This window comes from Podarcis gaigeae, assembly GCF_964106915.1.
Source record: "Podarcis gaigeae genome assembly, chromosome: 14".
Taxonomy (NCBI): domain Eukaryota; kingdom Metazoa; phylum Chordata; class Lepidosauria; order Squamata; family Lacertidae; genus Podarcis; species Podarcis gaigeae.
In genome coordinates, this window is record NC_139690.1 from 18653409 (window position 1) to 18670287 (window position 16879).

Genomic DNA, 16879 nt, shown 5'->3' on the forward strand with positions numbered 1-16879 from the left:
GCCCAGCCAGATGGGCGGGGTATATATAAATAAGTTGTTGTTGTTGTTGTTGTTGTTGTTGTTGTTACCCTTCAAATGGTGGTTCCGATCCACGAGAATGGCAAGATTGAAGTTCTGTGAGAAAGAACATCCCTCTTGGCTGCCCAAAGAGCTATTTAGACGCCTCTCCACTTTGCAGGGAAACTGTCCACAGGATGATGCCTCTATAGGCAGATTGTATCACCCAGGTTGGGAGAATCTGAGCCTATTTCCAGAGCGGTTGAACAAATGCCCCCTGTTCTCAGGGTTTGTGAGCCATTTCAAAGAGAGAAAAGGGGCTTATTTGAAGAATATTGGGAGTTGGTTCCTCTCTCTCTCTCTCTGTGCTTTGTGTGACCAAGCGGCTCATAAGCTTTTGTGCCTTAGCCATGCCCCACGGATGCTCTCATTTGGCAACCGCTCCCAGCTCATCTGGGCCTGAGCTGCTTCTCTCTCCCCGATGCATGGGAAAGTGTGAGCCCCAAAGGAAGGGCTCAAACTGCAGCTGTTTAACAATCAAAGGTTTTTAGGTGCCAGTCCCAGAGGGAGGATGGATCAGCTCTTAATTGCCTCCCAGCTTCTAGTAAATTCCTCAGCCCCTGGCCGCTATCCGAGACAGGCACGGATATAATAAAAGTCTGTGCCAAGACAGGGCAACAGCCTTGCCAAATCGGCTAAAACCTTGCCCTGTGATCCCACTCCACAATTATAAATAGGACTGTCAGCTCATTAATTTTATTTTTTATTTTAAAAAGAAAGCTGAATAGCGATCTGGCTTTTGACTGATCAATGAGTGGATTAAAAATTTCATACACTTACTTAATGCAACTCTTGGAGAAAGTTGCTTTTCCCCTGAGGATCCTGAATGATCCATTGAAGTGTGAGATTATTGCAAGTTATAAAACTAAATTATGTTACTGTTAGGACTGGATGAACCAGTCCATTTTCTCTCAGGCTCACATTTTTCCAGTGTTGAGTTTCGTTTGCCACATTTCCACATTGCATTTTAAATAGTAATATTAATATTACAAAATATATTTATACAAAATATATCCAGTATCCATAAATGTTGCAATTTTTTAAAGGTCATAATGAAAAGTGATTTTAGTGCAAACTTTTTCTCACACTTCTACAAACAATTTCCCCTGATATAGACATTTTTGCAAGCAATTTCTTTTTGCAATTGCTGGCATTTTTTGCAAGCAAATTTGCCTACATAATGCATATTTATCTGCTATTTTCATGAATGTATGCATAGTTTCCCCTAATATGCACCCTTTCATACCCATTATTTGGTTGCATAACAAAATTTGGAGACATTACCATTTAAAATAATGGCTATGGGTTTCAATTTGCATATTGCTTCACATGAAATTCTGGACCAAAACACATTCTTCAACCACCTATGCATGTCTGCTCAGGAGTAAGTCCCTTTGCTTTCCAGTAGAGTTTCCTGCCAGGTAAGCATGCACAGAACCACAGCCACATGATAGAGTAGTGTTTTAGAATCTGAGCAGGGAAGTTACAAATGCAAACCTTAGCCATGGATTTACCACGTAATCTTAAGCTTCATCTGCAGCATGGAATAGATCAACCTTTGCCAAACTGGTGTTCTCTATGGTAGATTATAGCCTACTTTACAGGGATGTCATCAGGAGTACAGATATTTCGCCCTTGTGAAGCATTTTTAGCAATTCGGCAAAGCACTGTGTAAATCTCCTTTTTCTGTTTGTGCATTTAACTGGAGATTTGTTTAAACAATAGTAGAAGTTAATGGTACAATGATGTTCCCCATTCCAGTGATTTCAAACACATCGGCTTCATCCTGCGAGTCTCCAGAGATGCACATAACTCGCTCACTATACCTTGACACTTTGATGTTCTCCAGGCCCCGTGGTTATAAAGGAATGGATTATAGCAAGATTTTCCTGGCACCTCTGCCTTTTGCCAGAAGCATCCTTCCGACATTTTTTTCTGGGGAGCAGTTGCTGATAACAGCTCCAGGATGTAGAGGCAGGAAATCGATGGGAGCCCCCCTCACGCTGTAGGTCACGCCGCAGAGACAAACATTGTCTTTAACTCCTGGCTATCAGCAGGCTTGTTCTGCTGGGTGCCTGGAAGACAGCTGCTCAGGAAACATCAGGAGATGGGCATCCTTGTCTCCTGCGACCAGGAAATTCCTGGCTGCAAGCATAGCACCAAAGGGTGGGTTTTTTGGGGGGTGGGGTGGGGAGAAGCTGATCAGTGCTTCAGTTTCCTTTAGAGAAGGCATAGGCAAACTCCAGCCCTCCAGATGTTTGGGACTACAATTCCCATCATCCCTGACCACTGGTCCTGTTAGCTAGGGATGATGGGAATTGTAGTCCCAAACATCTGGAGGGCCAGAGTTTGCCTATGCCTGCTTTAGAGCATCACTACAAGACCATTTCCCCAAAGCAATCAAGGTCATGAAAATATTGATTCCACCAGTCATCTGTAGAGATCAAGGCAGCAGAATTGTTCTCCTTTCAGTCCTCCTAACAGCCATGTGTGGTGTGAAATGTGGGCGATATTAAGTGGCCCAAGGATAGCCACTAAGTTTTGTGGCTAACTAGAGATTTAAACCTACACTGGCGGTTTCCTGGCCATTTCACTAATTGCATGGAGAGCTTGGTGGAAACCAGTCAACGCTGGATCCCTGATAGGATAGGCTGAGAGACTCTGTCCAGTTTTACCTCAGGATAAGCACTTCAGGGATTTTTATTTGTATGTTGTCTTTCAGTCGATCTCATCTGTTTGTCTTTGACCTTGTTCTTAAATCAGTTTGGGTCCTTTGTGTGTATGTGAGGGACGTGGGTGGCGCTGTGGGTTAAACCACAGAGCCTAGGACTTCCCGATCAGAAGGTCGGCAGTTCGAATCCCCGCGACGGGGTGAGCTCCCGTTGCTCGGTCCCTGCTCCTGCCAACCTAGCAGTTCGAAAGCATGTCAAAGTGCAAGTAGATAAATAGGTACCGCTCCGACGGGAAGGTAAACAGCATTTCCGTGTGCTGCTCTGGTTTGCTAGAAGCGGCTTAGTCATGCTGGCCACATGACCCGGAAGCTGTATGCCGGCTCCCTCAGCGAGATGAGCGCTGTAACCCCAGAGTCGGCCACAACTGGACCTAATGGTCAGGGGGACCTTTACCTTTACCTTTAAAGTGGCACTAACATATGCAATGAATAAATATTGAGCACTACTGTGGGGTAGTTGTCAGAGTTATTAGACTAGGACCTGATAGACCAGGGTTCAAATTCACACTCAGCCATGAAGCTCACTGGCTGACCTTGGGCCAGTCACTACCTAACAGTCACAATGATTAAATAACTAAATAAACAAAACAAATTCATTTATCTGCCTTGGAAGAATGTGGCGTGTAAATGCCAACAGCAGCTAGAGATGGGGGGTTGAGGTATCAAATAAAAGTGACCACCCCTGTTTTGACTCCTCACATGAGTGGAGTGAAGGTGAGCAGAGCCCTGTTTTACCTTGCTGGCCCCAATCCTAGACTGCCTGCCCACCCCAGGACTTACAAACCTTACCTGAGGGTGCTGGCATAGCAGATACCCAGATAGTTTATTTCCACAAGGAAGTAGGATGACACATCCCAGAGAATAGCATCATTTTTCTGTCAGGAATGCTGGGATGTGTAGCTCATTCGTACACGGGGAAAGCGTCCACCCACCTCCTTTTCTTTCTTTCTTTCTTTCTTTCTTTCTTTCTTTCTTTCTTTCTTTCTTTCTTTCTTGAATTTATTTTTATTTGGTTTTACAGTGGTACCTCGGGTTAAGAACTTAATTTGTTCTGGAGGTCTGTTCTTAACCTGAAACTGTTCTTAACCTGAAGCACCACTTTAGCTAATGGGGCCTCCCGTTGCTGCCGCGCTGCTGCTGCGCAATTTCTGTTCTCATCCTGAGGCAAAGTTCTTAACCCGAGGTACTATTTATGGGTTAGCGGAGTCTGTAACCTGAAGCATCTGTAACCTGAAGCGTATGTAACCCAAGGTACCACTGTACAAATATGAGTTTATAACAGTACCAAATGCCTATCCGTATAAAGAGATTTCTCTGAATCTCATGATCATCCCTTCCATGTGTCCTAATGTGAACATTTTCAGCTACATATTATTTCCTAATCTATATTTTGTATTCATCCATATTATCCATAATACCTGTTACATTACAAGTGATATTAAAATCCTGCTAATGTTTTTATCTGCTTACAGTGGTCTCCTAAGTAAATTATAATCCCCCCCAATTCTTTTTTAAAAGTTTTTGTCCTCTTGTTTCCTGAGCTTTCCAGTCAGCTTTGCCATTTCAGCATAGTCCATCAGCTTAAGTTTGCCATTCCTCTCTGGTAGAGACTCTTTCTTCTTTCCATCTCTGGGCTAGTAGCATCTGTGCGACTACTGTCGCATACATAAAAAGTCTTTTCTGCTCCTTTGGAATGCCGGTACCTAAAATTCCTAATAGAAAGTTATTTTCAACGTTTTTTGCAGTTCACCCACCTCAGTTTTCTCTCTCCACAGGTAAAGTTTGTGGGTGCTATGGTGGCAGTGGATGATTTTAAGCACCTGCAAGCATTTTGCAAAGTGCATCGCTTACCCTCCTCACTCAGTATCTAGAGAGAATCCTTGAATGTGAGGAATTAAGGGCTTCCACATCTAAGGGTGACGGTCTTTCCAAACATAGGAAGCTGCCTATGTGAGACCCTTGGCCCATTTGATCCAGCAGGGTCTACAGCAACTCTCCAGGGTTTCAGCTGGAGTCTTTATCAGCAGCCCTACCTACTACTACACCTTGCAGCACGCGAGACCAATGCTTTCCACAGATGTGAACCCTCAGATCTCTTCATGTAGAAACCCTGGGCTGGCTTTAAAGGCTTGGTCAGTCTGACCCAGTTCCAGCTGGCAAGTGGACACAGGTCCTGATTGTCTCGGAAATTGTAGCAGGAACAGGAACCAGTGACTAAAGAAACAGAACCTTTCCGTGAAGGACAGCACAATTCAATAGGGCCTGTTGCCTTACATTGTTTACAAGTCTCCCAGTTAAGGAAAGACTTCTTGAACTATAAGTTGTTGACTGGGATGGATTCCTTTAAGTTGGCTTCTCAGCCAGCACTGAATAGGGGAAAAAAAAGTTTTCTTCTAAAGGGTGCCTCCAGACAGTCACTGTTTTGTGGGAGAGATTCCAGTGCATACTGGAAAATTTATGTTCATCGCTCCCGGTGGAGTATAGGGTCAGGTTCAAGGTGCTGGTCTTGACCTTTAAAGCCCTTTGTGGCTTAGGGCCCTCGTATCTACAGGAGCTCCCCTCCTGGTATGCCCCGCAGAGGACCTTAAGGTCCATGAATAACCATAGTTTAGAGGTCCCGGGCCCTAAGGAAGTCAGACTATCCTTCACCAGGGCCAGGGCCTTTTCAGTGATGGCTCCAACCTGGTGAAATGCTCTGTCCCATGAGACTAGGGCCCTTCAGAATTTAACCTCCTTCCATTGGGCCTGTAAGACAGAACTATTCTACCTGGCCTTTAATTTGAATTTAGCCTGATCTTTTATTTCCCTTCTCTTCCCTCCCACTCCCTTTTTATGAAGATTACCCACTCTGAGACCCCACAGCTAATTCTCCCCGGGTCTCCTCGCTGGCCCAAGTAGGACCAATTCAGCCAGCTAGCCCTGGGGATTATCTAATTGCTTATTTCCCCTAAATTGATTTTTGATTTTTATTGTTATTCATTTTTTTATACTGTATTTTATGTTGCTTTTACAATTACGGTAAGTGTTTTAAATTTGTTGTTAGCTGCCCTGAGCCCGGTTTTTGAACCGGAAAGGGCGTGGTATAAATCAAAATTTATTATTATTAAGTAATGTGGATTCAAGTGCTCTGTCACCATAGTTTAACAAGTCTTCTTAAACACACACACACACACACACACACACACACTCCATAGACTTTCTGCAGTTGGGAAAGTGATGGAGAAACGGATTGAAAAATGTGGGATAAGTGACTGATTCATGGGCCAATGGAGAAACACCCCGCAAGCAATAACTCATGGACATACATTGAAGTGAAGTGTTGGAAAATCCAGAACAGGTAACAGAAAGTACCGTATTTTTCGCTCTATAAGATGCACCAGACCACAAGACGCACCTACTTTTTGGAGGAGGAAAACAACAACAACAAAAATATTCTGAATCTCAGAAGCCAGAACAGCAAGAGGGATCGCTGTGCAGTGAAAGCAGCAATCCCTCTTGCTTTCTGGCTTCTGGGATAGCTGTGTAGCCTGCATTCACTCCATAAGAAACACACACATATCCCCTTACTTTTTAGGAGGGAAAAAGTGAGTCTTATAGAGCAAAAAATACGTTACATCTCCATGCAGCGCACAGTTAAGTTATGGAACTTGCTCCCAGAGGAGGCAGCGATTGCCACCAACTGGGATGGGGTGGCTTCAAAAGAGGATTAGGCAAATCCATGGAGGACAAGGCGATCCATAGCTACTCGCCATGAGGGCTATGCTGTGCCTCTTTGGTGGAAGGCAGTAATGTTTCTGAAAACCAGTTTTTGGGACCTACAAGAGAGAAGAGTGTCTTGGGCTCAGGTCCTGCTTCTCACAGGCATCTGGTCACTGTAGGAACAGGATGCTGGACCAAATGGGTCCATGGCCTGATCCAGCAGACTCTTCTTATGTTAATCAAAGCAGAATGAACCCAGTGTGAATGCTTATTGTTGTATAACTTTGCCACAAACAAATCAGAACGAATCTGCTATATATTTTGGAATGCGCTTTGCCCGTTCGTTCTCTCTAGGTTAGGGATGCCTCTGGAGATATCACTGCTGTTATTATTGAACTTACTGCAACATTTTAATTCTATATTATTGTTTTAATTGTGGGTGGGGAGGGGGAGGAATTTAAAGGTGGGATGTGAAACTATGAAGGAACGAAGGTGAATGATGATGCTCTGCTCCAAAACGCATGTTTTCTTTTTGAAAGGGTCTGTTCTAACCAGAAAGGTTAACAGTTCACAGGAGGGTCAGTAGTTCAGAGTGGGAGTAAAGAGGAAAATGAAGCCTAAAGTCAAAAGGGGGAAATGTAGGAAGCTGCCTTATACGGAGTCTGGTCATTGGTCTATCTAGATAAATATTGCCTACACGGACTGGCAGTGGTTCTCCAGGATTTGGACAAGGCTCTTATAAAGAGGTACCTGAAGATGCCAAGATTAGAACCTGGAACCCTTTTCAAAACTGTAAAGAAGTAGACTCACTAGCAGGGTTTGAGTAAACATTTACAATTAGCAACACAGAAATGAAGATGAAAAAATGGGGAAATAATAAAGTGTGAGACGAAATGTGAAAATAAGTAGGGTATAAAAATGTGAAGAATGTAAGAACATTTATGTTAAAGACTGCATATTAAGGTAAAATAAAACAAACAGTAAACATTCAAAGAACCAGAAAAGGAAGTCGGGGGGGGGGAGGGGGTTGGGGATTAATATGTTGTTCTGTTTTTGAGATAATGTTGATTGTGATGATGAGAAAATCTGTAAAACTCAATAAAAATGATTCAAAAACAAACAAAGAACCTGGGATCCTTCGTACAGAAATATGATATTTCATACAGAAATATTTCATACAGAAATATGAGCCACAGCACTTCTTCAAAGGAGAAGGAACCTAAGTGATGGAACCTAATTGATTAGAGGAAGTGGTACTGTATCCAGAATTCTGCTCCCCTTCTGAGGTTGGGAGGGAGGAGTTGAAGTAATGCAGACTGCCCCCCCCCAGTGTTCCAGGGACAGTTCCAGATTTACAGAAGCTGTCCTGGTTTCGGATTTGATGTCCCACTTTTCCTTAAAGGTAAAGGTAAAGGTACCCCTGCCCGTACGGGCCAGTCTTGACAGACTCTGGGGTTGTGCGCCCATCTCACTTAAGAGGCCAGGGGCCAGCGCTGTCCGGAGACACTTCCGGGTCACGTGGCCAGCGTGACATCGCTGCTCTGGCGAGCCAGAGCCGCACACGGAAACGCCGTTTACCTTCCCGCTGGTAAGTGGTCCCTATTTATCTACTTGCACCCGGAGGTGCTTTCGAACTGCTAGGTTGGCAGGCGCTGGGACCGAGCAGCGGGAGCGCACCCCGCCGCAGGGATTTGAACCGCCGACCTTTCGATCGGCAAGTCCTAGGCGCTGAGGCTTTAACCCACAGCGCCACCTGCGTCCCTATATACTTTTCCTTAGGACATCCCTTTTTTATTTGGAGAAATGTTGGAGGGCCTCAGCCTAGTATACCTGAAGGAGCATCTCCACCCCCATCGTTCAGCCCGGACACTGAGGTCCAGCGCTGAGGCCCTTCTGGCAGTTCCCTCCCTGCGAGAAGTAAAGCTACAGGGAACGAGGCAGAGGGCCTTCTCAGTAGTGGTGCCCGCCCTGTGGAACGTCTTCCCATCAAAGAAATAAACAATTATCTGACTTTTAGAAGATCTCTGAAGGCAGCCCTGTTTAGGGAAGCTTTTAACATTTGATGAATCATTGTATTTTAATGCAGTGGACACTCGGGTTGCAAACATGATCTGTGCGGGATGCACGTTCGCAACCCACAGCGTCCGCAACCTGCAGCGGTGCGTCTGCGCACGCGCAGGTTGCAATTCGGTGTTTCTGTGCATGTGCAAAGCACGATTTAGAGCTTCTGCGCATGCATGACTGCCGAAACCAGGAAGTAACCCTTTCCAGTACTTCTGGGTTTCGGCGGTCCGTAACAAAAAAAACACACAACCTGAAGCGTCTGTAACCCGAGGTATGACTGTATTCTGCTGGAAGCCACCTGGAGTGGAAACCCAGCCAGATGGGTGGGGTATAAATAAATAAATAAATAAATAAATAAATAAATAAATAATTGATAAGGGAAAGTGAGAAAAAGAAAAGATAGTGTAAGAGAGCACTGAAACACTGTGGATGGAGAACCGGAATCCAGTGTAAAAAAGAGAGCATGTTCGGTGAGCCGTAGAAGCCAGATGGCTGCAAATGCAGGAAGAAGCTGAACCCTGAAAGGTCTTGAAATTGGTAAGGGGAATTGATCAGGTTGGCCTAAACAAAGCTCAGTGTCAGGGCTGGCACAGCCATTAGGTGGGGTGAGGCTGCTGGGTTGTTGTTGTTGTTATTTATTACCCTCTAATAAAGGTAAAGGACCCCTGACAGTTAAGTCCAGTTGTGAACGACTCTGTAGTTGTGGCGCTCATCTCACTTTACTAGCCGAGGGAGCAGACGTTTGTCCACAGACAGTTTTTCTGGGTCATGTGGCCAGCATGACTGAGCCACTTCTGGCGAAACCAGAGCAGCACACGGAAACACCGTTTACCTTCTTGCTGGAGGGGTACCTATTTATCTACTTGCACTTGCTTTCGAACTGCTAGGTTGGCAGGAGCTGGGACTGAACAATGGGAACTCACCCCGTCGTGGTGATTCGAACCGCCGACCTTCTGATCAGCAAGCCCTAGGCTCAGTGGTTTAGACCACAGTGCCACCCATGTCCCTATATTACCCTCTAATACATTATGTCAAAATGGAGTATGTTTGGATTTTAAATGTGTCTGAGGCTGTCACCATCCTACGCCTAATCACCCAACCACTCTGCCCAGTATAGAGAGGTGGTTGGGCCAGCCATTGTCACGTGACCCCTGGAAGGCTGATAGAGGTTCTCCATCCCTGCTCTCCAACCAATCCCAGTCCTGCTTTGTCTGCGACACTCGATCAGCTCAGCCAATCCCTTGGCAAGAGAGATTTGTGATGCTTGGCAGCAAACAGGCATTGTGATTAAGCATCCTCCCTCAGCGGTATTTCCAGGAAAAGGAGAGAAGGCTGCATACACCTCAGCACATTCCTTGGGCCTCCCGGGAGCCATCGCTGCCCCATCGCCACACGCATCACACCAGACAGCTTTTTCCTTTGACCTGGAACAATGGAGCAGGTGACTCAGTGTCTCCGAGGCTCTGGAAACACCGTACCCGTGACAGAAGATGCTGCCAGGGCGAGCGGCACTTCCGAAAAACAGCAAGGGGGTTGCAAGGGCAGTGGCATAGGGGGAGAGGGAGGCCCTGGCCCACAACTCTTCAAAAGCAAAATACGTTTTGTTGAGGTGCAGCTTGGGAAGGTGGGAAAGCAGCTGAGAAAAACAGTGGAGTCGTGCTCTGCTGGGTATTAACTGAGAGCTTCCCCTAGAAGCAGCCATTCGTTCCTAACCACACTACAGAAGTGCATTGCTTCCCGCAATGAGACACCCATAACTCTGTGGGGCTGAAGCAGATACATAGCTGTCAGCTTACAGATTTGAAAATAAGGGACCAGCAGCCTCAAAAATAAGGGATCAGCAGCCAAAATAAGGGATTTTCAGAGCACAGGTATGTTCAACTTCTGAGCCCCTCCGAGCCAAAGGCAGAAAGCCCAGCCAGCAGCCAAATGAAGCCTCAAGTGGTGGGTCCCACAGTGCAGCAACCCAGCAAAGGGGATGCAGCAAGGAAAACCGCTGTCACCTCTCCGCTGGGAAGCGCTGAGCAAATGCGAGTCCCCAGGCAACACGGCCGATTTGATCGGCACAAGGCATGCAAGCTCCACCCCCCAGTCGTTCTTAGACTCCTTATTGGGTGAGCAATGCAGCCAAGCAACACAGTTGGAGCCTCCCTCCTCCCTGGCTGGCAGGGAGGGAGGGAGAGGAGCTGCTTCCTTTGAAACCCCGGAAATTTAAGGGACATCATCAATAAGGGACAGCAGTGGGACACAGTGCTGGGATAAGGGACTTTTCCGCCAAATAAGGGACGGTTGACAGCTATGAGCAGATATGACCCAATGCATCCCATATTCCCAAATCCTGCTCCAGGAAACAAGGCTTAAATAAAGTACTATGCATTAGAAGTACAGCAGTACCTCAGGTTACATACGCTTCAGGTTACATACGCTTCAGGTTACAGACTCCGCTAACCCAGAAATAGTGCTTCAGGTTAAGAACTTTGCTTCAGGATGAGAACATAAATTGTGCTGTGCAGCAGCAGGAGGCCCCATTAGCTAAAGTGGTGCTTCAGGTTAAGAACAGTTTCAGGTTAAGTACGGACCTCCAGAACGAATTAAGTACTTAACCTGAGGTACCACTGTATTATGATTTTTTGGTTTAAAGGCTTTTGCCCATCAAACATTTTAGCCTGAATTAAAGTTAATAAGATCCATAGCTGTCAACCTTTCCCTTTTCTTGCGAGGAATCCTAGTCGAAATAAGGGAATTTCCCTTAAAAAAAGGAAAATGTTGACAGCTATGATAAGATGTTAACATTAGACTGCAATCTTACCTCGGAGTAAGTTCCATTGAATTCAATGGAGCTAGTTTTTTGAGTCAACATGTATAGAATCACATTGGGCTCATTCAAAATTTCCTTTGTGCCTCATTTCTAGGCAAAGGTTTGGGATTTCTGTGTCCAAGTGGTTTTCTTTTCTTCCGCCCCTTCCCCCAGGAAAACCCACATTTTATAGCTGAATCAGAGTAAAACAGGACTCAGGTTTTCTTTGCCATGGACCTGGAAATCCCAAACCTGTGCCCAGAAAGTGTGGCACAAAAGGAGGTTTGGATGATTAGGCTGCAATCCTATTGTCACTAATCTGGCTGTAAACCCCACTGAGCACAGCGAAAGTTGCCTCTGAAACTGAATTTGCTGTTTGAATCTGACTACTTAAAATGTATTGATTGTATCTTTAAGTTCTGCTTTGATTTGCAGTGTTAAAACAGAGCCAAAGAAAGAAGGGGGAGTGGAACCTTTAATGGAATAATAAGAATTGTGACTATTGCTCAGTCAGCATATGGCATTGTTTAGACTCATCTACAGTGCTGATTGTGACACATTCTTCTATCCACATGTGTGTGTGTAAAATTAGAATCACTGTAATACTCAGTGTAAAGATGGGGTAGAAATTCAGTTTCTACAGAAAAATAGAAATCCAAAAGATGTATTGTTCATCAATAAATTATGACGATTTTGATATTAAAACACACTGGGCTGTATCCAATGTTAGTCCTACTCAGAGTAAACCCATCTGGGTTAATGGACATGGCAGATCTATTAATTTCTACTCTGGGCCTACTCTGAGTAGGACTAACATTGGCTACAAGCCTATATTTTCCTGTGATATATTTGTATAATTATATCTAACATTGGCTACAAGCCTATATTTTCCTGTGATATATTTGTATAATTATATCAACACCTTATAACACTTCGAGAGTTCCCTTTGATGGAGGAAGCAAGGGATTTCTTCTACAATATTCAGGAAAGGTTTTTGAGTTTAAAATCGAATGTTGAGCTGTGGAATGTTACACATCAGCTGGAAAAGAAAAATGGAAAACTGAAGCGGGAGGGGAAGGATGAACGGGCTTGCCTGAGCCCCCTAACAATTTATTGGAGTATGCTGGAGGATGGCCTCGCAAGCTGGCAACCTCAACCCTAATATGGAAGCACTCCTCTTAGGGAGCAAGGATATACTGCAACATTTAGTTGCAGTTTGCACTTGTAAAGTCTCTTCCAGACTACCAGTTTATTGAGTATTCATCCTGATTTTGCTTCCATGTGGAAGTCAGGCTGTGTCTAATTTTCATTGAACATTTGTTCTGATTTACAATAATAGACTCATAGAATTGTAGAGTTGGAACGGACCTGGAGGGTCATCTAGTCGAGCCCCCTGCAATGATGAAATCTTTCGCCCAAGGTCGAGCTTGAACCCACCACCCAGAGATTAAGAGTCCCATGCTCTACCAACTGAGCCATCCCACCTTGGCAGTTTTCTTTATGGGAGAGTCATAGGACGAGCGTCCATCCAGATTTGCCTCCTTGCAATCATTCCTTCATCCCACACTTTTCAGTCCATCTTCCCATTACTTTCCTAACTGCAACAAGTCTCTCCCCCCCCCCCTTTTACAAAAATGAATAAAATAAAGTGTGTTTCTTACACTAGGGCAGCAGAGTGCTTTCATTCATTTCAATTGCACAAACCCACATTTCCAGTATCTGCTCGAATCCCTCTTGCAAAATACTGGAGGTGACCTAAAAAACTCCACCTTTTGGCTCTGACATGAGCATTTAAGGGTGGTTCAGAATAAAAATTACAAATCACACATATAAAAAAAAGCCTCCCACAAGATAATTAAAAACAGACTTGTCCCTTCAATTGAACCACTTGTCTGTATCTAATATTATATATTTCCTTCCTTTATCTGTGAGACATTTGGACTGTTTTATACAAGAGTTCTGCCCTTATTCTTAAATAGAGGACGGAGGCCTGGACTCCATCTCCTTCCTTGCAACATATATTACCCTAAACACACCATCCTCCCCACAAATTCTCACCAGAATGCTTTCTAGCAAAGAAAGGACATTCCAGGAAGGAGCCCCCATAGCAACCTGGTGGTGCCCAGGCACCCATGAGATCTTAATCATCACAAGCTCGTTAACAAACCAATTAGCTGATTTATTTTAGGGGGTGTAAAACAACAACAAGCACTTTACATATTGTTGGGTGGAATAAGGAACAATGATGAACATGCCCTCCCCAGGAGACCAGTACTCCCGACTAGGAATGATTTCATGCTTGGTGAATGTAGCAATGGGTGTCCCATCAAGGCCTCTCCCTTCTTGCGGTCTCCAGACATCCACCAGCTTGCCAAAGACATCTGCAGCTGAATCCGTCATGGACACACATTTAAAGTACATTTTCCTCCCACCCACAAGAGTCATGGGAACTGCAGTTTTTAAGGATGCTGGGAATTATAGCCGTCTGAGGGGTAAACTACGCTTCCCAGAATTCTGTGGGAATGTTCAGGGAGGCAGGAGAGGATATATTGTTTATTAATATCCTTCCTAACTTGTGGTAGCAAGTTCTGTAACTTAGCAGAGTTTTACATTCCCCTTTTAAACACACATCAGGTAGCTGGTTGCAGGCTTGTTTAAGCCTCTCAATATTAGATTCCTGGTAAGTTCCCTTATTTCCCCCTTAAAAGAATATACACACCACAATCTTGTGTAAAGTATATAAAAGAAGTTTACTCACATCATCAGTTCACAGTTGGATCCCTGAAGGCAGACTTCATTACAAAGGATATACATGTGAGTCTATCCCATATGGAGATAGTCCCTTTGTCCCTTTGTCCTCTGTTGGCAGAAAGCCAACAGAGCATTTCTAGCTGAAAAGCTCTTCAATGATGCAGAAGCTCAAAGAGAGGAAGATGGCTGCGTGCCTTGTCCTTTTTGATACCTGGACAGGTAAGGTCACACCCACCTCTAGTCACATGCAAAAGGTAGGATGCTCCAGCCCAGGAAGAAACAGAATGTTTTGACTGACTGGACCAAACATCCCCTTGCATGTCCACTCTAGGAAAACAAGGAATGTTGTACTTGACTGCTACTTATGTATCACATCCTACATTTTCCAGGTGGAAATGTGCTATAAATGTGCTATAAATATATGACGTGTACACAGCAAGTGTAAGAATGCTGGCCCAGCTCTCCCGGATTTCAGACAGGCTTGTCTACTGCCTAGGGTTGCCATACGTCCGGAATTTCACGGACACAACCAGCAATTGGCCATCGGAAACAGTGTCTGGGTGGAAATCGGTGAAATGTCCAGGAAAATCTGGATCTATGGCAACCCATGTCGGCAGTGTTGTTTTTGGTGATTTCCCTCAAAATCAGCTCAAAAAGGGGGGGGGGGGGATAGAATGAAAGCTCAACAACACCCCCACCCCAAAGAAAAAAGCTCAATAACTTTTCTGTCCAGATTTTCACCTTTTTGAAATATGTCAACGCTACTACTTCCCCTACCTGGGGGTTGAACCTGAGACCCTCTGCAAAAAAAGCAAATAATAATAATAATACCCCACCATCTCGTTGGGTTTCCCCAACAGATGCTCCGCCCCTTCCCCAAAGAAATACCTTTTGTCAGTCAGTATCTCCAATATCTATGGTGTTTCACACAACAGCATCCCACTTAGATGTAATGGGGGGGGGGAATGTGATTCCTTTTTGCGGAGGGCTGATGTGTCCGTGGCTATCCTAGTCCCGCTACTCACCTACTGACCTTAATTTCAAGAAGCTGCAAATCTACTTCGCAGGCTAGCACTGAGCATAAGCTGCTCCATTTGGGTTCTGGTCGAGTTGTTGCCCTTTCCCCAACCCCAAACACACTCCTTTCTTCTGGCGCCTAGTTAGAAAGCTCCTTAATCCAATACTAACAGAACCGTGTAACAGTTACAATCGCCAGTCTCCTTCTCCTTTCTGCTATCCAGCTTTTCCCAGATCAGGTTTTAATGCCTATTAAGTGTTTAAACATCTATGGTCCTAAACTCTTGCCAAGCAATTTCTTTTTATTAAGCCACGTGGGAGCTGAAAAAGAGATGATGCGTCCATGGTTTTGCATGTGCGATAAACTCCAAAGATCTCCACGCACCCAGAAAGATTAGGAACAGAGGACAGGACCTTATATCAAGTCAGACCATTGGTGCATCTATCTCAGTTTTGCCTACACTGACTGGAAAAAGTTCTCCAGAGTTTTAGACAGGCCTCTCCCACTCTTACCTGGAATTGTCGGGGGTGGAACCTGGGACCTTCTGAATTATGGCCCTTCCCCTGGTTATGCTGGACCTGAGATGCCTAGGACCTCAATCCAGGAATTGGGAAGCTGTTGGAATCCAACACCCATCACCCCCAGCCCACCATGGTCAGTACTCAGGGATGATGGGTGTTGGAGTCCAGCAACATTCTCCATCCTTGCCTTAACCTTTTCCAACTCAGGAATAAAACTTGCACCCCAAATCCAGACGTTTGGGACTACCAATCCCAGCATCCCTGTCCATTTGCCACAGCGGATGGGGGTTGCAGTCCACAACATCTGGAGGGCACCATGTTGGCTAGGCTGAAGTATTCAGGCCCAGTAAGTTCTGGAAGTTTCAGAGAGGTGAGTGTGGACAGAAAAACACTCACAGATATTGATCTTTACAGGAGAAGGAGAGTCATAAGAACTTTCTGGGGTCCTGTCCTTAAAGAGAAGGTGGTAGATGCTCCACAAATTTTTTAAAAATAATAATCTGTCACTGCTTCAAACAGCATTTTGGCTCCCCTTAGCTGCCTTGACAGGATGTCCCAATGGGAACAATATTCTATCATGATATAGCACTGTGCCCAGGGGTGTTCTTGAGAAAGCAAAGATGGCTGCCCTCACCACCATTGGCCAGCTGGAGAGGGATAAGAAATCATTCTTCTTTTGGGACCAGGTTCAGAACTGGCATTCTTGGGCCGTTGCCAGGGGCCCAGATGCATGGCAGGACCAACAACTATATGGGGGGCTTTCTGAATAATTAAAACAGCTCACAGCTGTCTAGCACAACTGGCTGTGCTGCAATTGTTTCTCACTTCCCACACCCAGCAGGTAATCCTGCAGGGTGGGGGGTATAGCAATGCAGGATGATGACTTTGTCAGCACCTCCCCTCAAACCCAGAGCTGGACCCAGCTGTTTGGGCTTGATGCTTTAAAGACGCTTTGGAAAGCTCAACTGGTCCAAAACGCAGCAGGCAGGTTGCTAGCTGGAGTTCCATTCAGAGCTCAAATAACCCTTGTTTTAAAACAGCTGTACTGGTTATTAGTTTGTTTTTGGACTCAATTCAAGGTGTTTAAGGCCCTAAACAACTTAGACCTCAAATTTCCAAAAGACCACCTCCATCATGACCAACCCTCTCAGGTGTTAAGATTGGCAGAGGGAGACCTCATGGTAGTTCTGCCACCCTCAGAAACTTATTTTTTCTTTTATTTTTTTGCAAATTTCTGCAGT